The following is a 7835-nucleotide window of genomic DNA, read 5'->3' on the forward strand; positions in this document are numbered from 1 at the left end:
CAGGTGATAAGGGGAGAAAGAGTGCCATATAAAGGAGTAGCACAATAATTCAAGAGATGACATTCTGCATGTAAGGGAAGAACACACAGTGCAAGCCAGCAAAATATATTTAATGTTCAGGTTAGGACCAAGACACGACCTTAGCAGACAAATAGAAAATTGGATAAAGGCATCAGGGAATGTGATATAATAACTACAAAGACTTTCCCGGCATCATGCAAGAGAAGGAAGCAAAGTCATCTAACCAAGATAAATGCTGGCGTGATTGTTAAACCACTGGGACAGTGTAAATTACAAAGAAAAAAATTATCCTGGCCTAAATGTCAGTCACTCTCAGCTCTAGTAGACTGTTATCAGCCAACACTGCTGGATAACATTGGTGTCTCCTTGTTCACCTTCAAAAATAAGAAGAACACATTTTACTATTAAGCTTATAGTAGGATCACAGCAACATGACTAAGATGATGACCTTGGTGATCTGCCTCACAAGACGCAGCATCACACAAAATAAAGTTTTGGTGTATGGATTTAAGAGGACAAGAAAGAAACCATAACACAATCACAGTTAAAATCCCATCTGTCATCTGGAAAGAGCCAGGAAAATAATTGTAACATAAAAATGAAGTGGCATTATAATAGGGTTTTGATCTGCTATGAAATACTTGAAGCACAGCGCAGGGACTCCTGCCCAGAAGCTGAAGAGGCTGCTATGGCATGCAACACAGTACATGGCAGATACACTAAACAAAGCTCTGAAAGCCTGACATCTGCACTTACACAACACTGCAACCGGTGTCATTCCAGTGTTATTTCTCTCCAGTAAGAGCACTAGGAGAGAAAAGATGCTATAAGCCTTTTATTTTTTTAAATTAAAAATATACTGAAATTTGAAATACAGATGAGAATCACAATGAAAATATTACTAGGTGCGCGTCATGACAAGCCAGAAGGGTTTATTTCTTCATCCTGAATTGGCAAATTTCACATGAGATATTCCTATATGAACATTGCAACCCAGAAGTGGAGCAGGATCCAAAAGAGTTGAGCTTATTAAATGATCTACAAAGCTAGCCACCAGTGTGGGTACATATGTATGTGTGTCTGTGTATGCACACACGTGCATCTGTGGGTGTATGTATATCGAATCCTGATATTATTATCTTCTTTTCTGTGGCTGTGAACAAGTTTCCATTTCCTCACATTAACCTTCAAAATTATTTTACAGTATTTGTCTCAAAGACTTTAATGGCTTAGTTAGCTAATGGAGTAAGAACTCAAATAGTGAACACTTCGATTTGTTTATGTTGGGAATTATGAGAGAAGAAACTTTCCTGAAAGTATAGTAAAAAGAATTTGTAGTCAACCAAACCAAACTGGTAGCACTCTAGCAATAATAGAGCACAAGAACAATACTAGAGTCTGGCATTAATGACCTCTAAGGCAGATTGATTGTGATGGGGTTATGTTGTGGTTTTAGACAGAGTGCTCTAACCCGAATTACTATAGCCATGGCCTTCCTCTTCTGTGTTCAAAGGCAAATCATTGTCACAGAATAAAAGTAGTACATTTTGGTCAGGATTTGATCAAAGGGCAATGAAACATAAAATAACATTGGAGAATAAACTTGTTAGTATCAAGCCCTCCAATTCCCACTGAAGACTTTTTCTTGGGAGCACGCATGCGGTGGTGTTCAGGGAACGTACACTTTTAAAGTGACAAATTCAAGCGGCACCCAAGCACATACCATGAAGGGGAAGGGAGGTCAGTGTATTTGGTTGGGTACAACAGCTCACTGCAGTTCTTAAATACAATTCAGAATTACAACGCTGCAGTTCATAGCTTGTACTTAACAGAGATACTCCAGGTGAGAAGATTGAATTACTTTTCCAAGCCAAAGCTTTCTAACTTGCCCTTTGTAACCTTGCTGCTCTCCTTTCCTTTCTACTAGTCTCAAGCGCACCATTCTGATAGCACAGAAGATGTGATCTCAGCCTGCTTTATCCAAACATTATGTATTTTCAAATAGTTAAAAAAAAATCTAGAGAACTATAATAATTAAATCAGACACTGCATTCGTATTCCTATATTACATGTACCCAACCAATTTATTTTTATTAAAAAAAAAAAAAAAGAATTATAGGCATTCAATGGTATGGACCAGGTTATGTTACATAGCTAGAAGATCATAAAGCAAAAACTGTCTGGTGAGCAGGCTCACCTAGGCCTCTCTTGTCTTACTTTGAAGTCAATCTCAAGAGGACAAGGAATAAATGAAAAATAGATATCAGGCACCCCAGAGCAAATACCAGTAGCACATTGAACACAGATCAAGAGCCAGTCCGTGTTATTAACTATTTCTTGTTGGAATGAAATAGGGCTTGCCTATCTGAATTTCCCACTTCTGTTCTGACAGTCGGAAACAGCTGATGTTGTCCACTAGAGTATTCAGAGTTATTAGGAGACAAACCACAGAAAAATGGATATGCTTAAAATAAAAAAAAAATAAACCTTTGATCGTCAGTCATGCTTCAGATTGGATCCTTCAGTTTCAGAAGGACGAATGCCTTTTCTGCAGAGTTGGGGCCAGGGGAGGTACAAAACATGGCAATACTATTGCCTGTGACTAGCCAAACGTGATGCAAGATAAGCAGGAAGGAGGTATCTCCCCTTTGTAATGCTCTAGTCTGGCTCCTCACTCTAGGGAGACATTCGTATTGTCTCCATATGTTTTCCATTTCATTTTTCAAACTTCTCTTAAGTTGATCTATTGTGTCACTTGCATTTTATATTTACCATCACCCACAGTACTGGTGTGGCAGCAGGTCGTAGTGGACGTAAAGATAATCCCTTGGAGAAGGGTGAATTACTTGACTGGAATTGCTGTTTTTGAAATAAATTATCTTTTTGTCATCTTCCCCGGGAAACTTTTTGAGAAGAATACTGTCTCTTTGTTTCCCCTATTGCCGTCCCTCGCACACCCTGGTGAGTAAAATTTTAAATCAGTTGAAGATTCCTGTCCTCTTAAGAAACAGATCAGAAATAGACTGTAGTTGATGAACATTTTCAGATTTGCGATGGGTGTCTTCCCATTGCTTGCCAGAGACCCTCCATGTGATTGCCCTCTGAAGCTACGAGTTCCCATCCAGCACAAGTGACCCTTACAAGCTGATGAAAGCAAAACAAACAAACAAGCAAACAAGCCAGCCTTTGAGCAGTGCTGGACTCCATTTACAGCATACTCCCTGTAGGAAAAGCATAAATAGCCATGCATGCTTATATAACTAATTGAATTATTTCCAGAATCCCTTTCCCCCAGCTTAACACTCAAACTCATAGAGAAGCATTTGACAGAATTTATTTCTTTGGAAAGATGATTGATTGCCTTCACCTATTATAGCTCTTACACTCCTGAGTAATCAAGTGACCCTTGTGTGAAAGCAAAGCCTCAAACTGAATGCTAGCACTCCTACTACTGAATTTTGTAGTAATATTTTATATCAGTTACATGTTTTCCTGCTATTTTGAGAGGTCGAGCTGCCTTGAATTGAGTGATATTAGTCTCCAGAATGAAGAAGGAAGGGGACAGTGACTATTGGAGGAATTAATGTGCTTCTCTTGTACCTCCTAAATGAGTCCCCTCCTCCTAGCTAAAATAATGCCTTTTGCTTGCTACAAAACTTCACAAGCCATGTCTTTGAAGATCTCATACGTTCTGTAAGAACAGAAAGTACTTGTATCTCCACCACTCCAAATCCAGCATCCTTCTGCCAAGAACGGATACTTAAAACTCTTTGTGTAAAAAAAATATCCGTTTCATTAAAAACATGGTAAGGAGAGGTATTGCTGCCTACTTCCTACATGATAGCCAGCTACAGAACATCTGCTAGGGAATAGGAGACCTTTGTTCAATTTCCTTCTCAGCCAGAGGTTATTCAAACCTTCAAAAAGGACATAAAAGCAACAATTGCTTTAAGGGATTCTTCAGCAGAGGCATCCTCCATCTCACACATTGAATGAACTTGGCCACTGTGTGGCAAGGATATCAGTGGAGACCAATGAAGGTAGCCATCTGTTGGTGAGAAGTCCCTGCTCATGTTGGCTGGGGCCACAGGGAACAATGGAATACAAATGCTCGTTTTCACTGCTGCAGCCACATTGTTGTCAGTTACATGAATGCCCAGTGCAGCCTGACCACCGCTGTCTGCACGGACTGCCAGCCACCCTGCATACCCTCAAGCTCCCCAGGACTCTGTATCAGCACTTTCAGCTAGAACTCTGGAGTTGAGGATTGATGGTCTCTGTAGTCTATACAAGCTGTTGCCAACTTGATTTGACTTTTACCTTAATACCTTCTTTTTAACTTAGGGCCATCCACCACTAAAGCAATTTATAGAGTACTTCATACCCAGGATTACAAACAATTGCATTGCATTCCATATGGGTGTAGACCTGTAACATTCTCCTTTATACTAAAGTTTCTCAGTTTGAAATCAAACCAAAGCTGGCTCCTGGTTGTCACTATTCATCAGTTCACTTTTACCTGTACAGCCTAGGAGATAAGATGATTTATTGTGAAATCCTTTGTCAGCCTTGCCATTAAACATCTCCTCCGTTGTATACATTTAACTCTCAGGGTTCTTCACTGTATCAATCTCGATACATTTCTTTTTTGACATGTACCAGAACATAAACATTTCTACAAGTGAGTCTACAAACTGTGATGTGCCTGCATACAGGGCTAAGTAATTACCTAAACATATCAATGTGAACACAGAGAGCTAACATTCATGTGCAGAAATTTAATGGCACAGTAGTATCTACTGCTCATCATGTAACAGAGTGCTGGAAAGTAAATAACAATGGCTTGCATCAGAATAGGCAACTGAACAGAAGAAATCAAAATTTACCCCCGCTTTATACTAAGGTTATTAGGTGTTTCTGCAGACTTTTTCAAATTATCAAGTGTGTTTGAAGCTTACCTGCTTTGCTCTGAAAAACTAAACTAGGATGCGTGTAGAAGTCACCCACATGCATCAGCAAAGCTTGGACAGTGTTCTCCTCCTACAAGTGCTTGCAATAGAGCTTTTATGGTTGCCTCCAGCTGGCAAAGACAGGCATGTTGCGTACAAGTCACTTAATGTTTGGGAAACATTCAAATACTAAGGTAATCATTGCCAGGCAAGACCCTGGAAAACAAACAATTGCACTGTTGTCCATCAACCACAATGGTACTCTCCCATCATTGCTCCAGGCCATGGAGCAGCCCATTTCAACCAGTTTCTGAACTAGTTTCTTGTCAGTACATAAAATGGACTTCTAACGCTGACCACCTTTTCCAGACACCCCTTGCCAAAGCCTCATAAAGGGTGCAAATACCTGCCAGATGCAGAGCACAGCAAGTTAGATCATCAATGTTGACTCATAACTTCAAACTGAAATCCTGCAGTGAAAATAAGGGGGAGTGTGAATCCCCAGTTTGTAGGAAAAATGTCTGTTATATCATGGAGACCAAAGATTAGCTTACCAAGTACAAAATATATACATGCCCAATATACTTCTCCTTATTTTGATACATGGCTTTGCTAGCCAATACAATGCTTTCTACCCAGCGCTAGCCATCCCTGAATGTTTTCATGCAGCAACATTCTTACCTCAGTTACAAGTTCTCTCACATGATGCATCTGGTTCTCTAGCTAATCAGCAAAAATAGTGCTTAAATTATGCCTAGGCCCGCACTGAATCAAAAATTTAAACGTTCACTCCATTTCATGATTTAAGGAGTTCTCCAAAATAGAAAACACATATAGTTATTGACAGCTTCTGCACTATGACATCACATTTTTGGAAAGGCACAGAAATTCTGTGTTTCACAGCGCTGATAACTGTGTTCTATCAAAATACATTGGTAAAATCTCTTGGGAAAGGTAAAGGAAAAGGAGACAGAAATCCTCACCAACTATTTATTGGCCTTTCATTCTCTTTAGAAGTGATGGTCCCTTTGAGAACATATTTTTCCCTTTCTTTTAAAACACCCTTACAGCATCCTCCTCAGAATGTTTCAAGGATTATTCTATGTCAGATGAAGTGTAGTAAAGCACTGTTATGCGAAACAAAACTTCTTTCTGAAACAAACAGAAAATAGATCTTTATGTTGAAATAGTACATCACAAAATCAAACTGATCTGAGCTATCACTTAGGTTGTTTGAAAGCATGCCAGCACATCAGAGGCTTACTGTCTTCCTGAGAATACACAATAGCAGATGATACACATTAAGACCGGGGCTATGCAAATAATTGATTTTGCACTTTGCTTGGGGAACACAAAAACTCATTTCAGATTAGTCTGAAATATTCTCTATTCTTGGGGGAGAAAACAAGCAAACAAAAAAACCAACCCTGCTCAAGTGAGAAGGTGGCATTTCATACTTAAAGTTTTTAACCTTCTGAAATATATCTGCATATGAGTCTAACAGAGGAAACATTTTAAATGTTTATTGCACATTCTACAAAAGAGTCATCAATACTATTTTTCAGGCAGACTTTGAAATGGTCACTATTTAAAGTGGAAAAACTAGAAACACATCAATCCTTATGTATATACTGTTAAGTTTCCATTATAATTACTTATTAATGAAAGGAAATTTGCAGGATGGGTTTTATGCCTGCTGCTTAGAGTACAACACCAAAATCTATGTACTTGTATTCCCCCCTGAAGAAAACTGGAATTGTATTGTGATGCTTTTCTGGAGTCTTGACAACGTATTTAGCAGAATGCTTTAACCCATTCATATCTATGCTATGGAGTTCTACAGAACAGTATTTCATTCCGAAGAAAAATTGTAACCTTTCCATCTAAGGCCTGCCCATCTGTATTCCCTTGTCCTCTGGGCTTTAGTGTACATAGTAAAGGTTTTGTTTGTTTTTTCCATTTGTTTTGCACACATGGATCAAAATTTAAAACAATAAAAAAAAAAATTATGAAGTGTGAATTATTCCTGGCATCAGCAGTGACAGAAGAGATAGTCCCAGGCCAAACGGCAGGCTTTGATTGCAATTCCCATCACAATCCCTTATATTCTGTATAAATCTACTAATCCACATCGAGCCCTAAAGGTTTTTAAGTATCCATAAAACAAACAGAGGCATATTATTTTCTACAGCGTCATTACAAAGTTTTCTGTACTGTTTATACTTTGAAAGAGTTTTCCATAGCTTTTGTTTTACCTTTAAATTACAAACTTCATGTTATCTAACATGCTGGCTCTGAAAATTCAATCAGCAGCACTTTCTTTACAGCCCACGTTTAAATCTTAGCACTTAAATAGTATTCTACAACTTCAAAGCAAGCACTGTACAAATATTTAAACTAATCCTCATAACACTTCAAGGTCCACATTAGTTCAATAATTTACAACAAAGAGAAAGGATTTCTACTGAGCATGGAGGAAAACAATCATTCCAAAAAGGAAACAAATACAGCATGCATTCCCCATCCTGAACAGGCAGATATCATGAAGCATTAGGCCTGCTTTAGAGACAGCAAAGCCCACATAAGTGAAAATATTCTGATATTTCTGATATCAGAAGGCCAGCACTGCACACACAATGTTTTGACAACAGAAACACTACTCATCAATACAGATTCATTTGTGAACCAACCTTAGCGAGAACATCCTACTCCTTCTACGCTTCCCCAACATCAGACAAATTCTCAACTTGTTCTGCTTAGTGCAAAGCCTGAGTGAAAAGCTCTCCATTTAGACAGCAGCTCTCTCACCTGGGTTATAGCTATATTGGGCAAGGAGGTCAACCTCCTTGTTAACATTTAGGAGTA

Source organism: Numenius arquata, chromosome 8 (assembly GCF_964106895.1).
Source record: "Numenius arquata chromosome 8, bNumArq3.hap1.1, whole genome shotgun sequence".
NCBI classification, from domain to species: Eukaryota; Metazoa; Chordata; class Aves; order Charadriiformes; family Scolopacidae; genus Numenius; species Numenius arquata.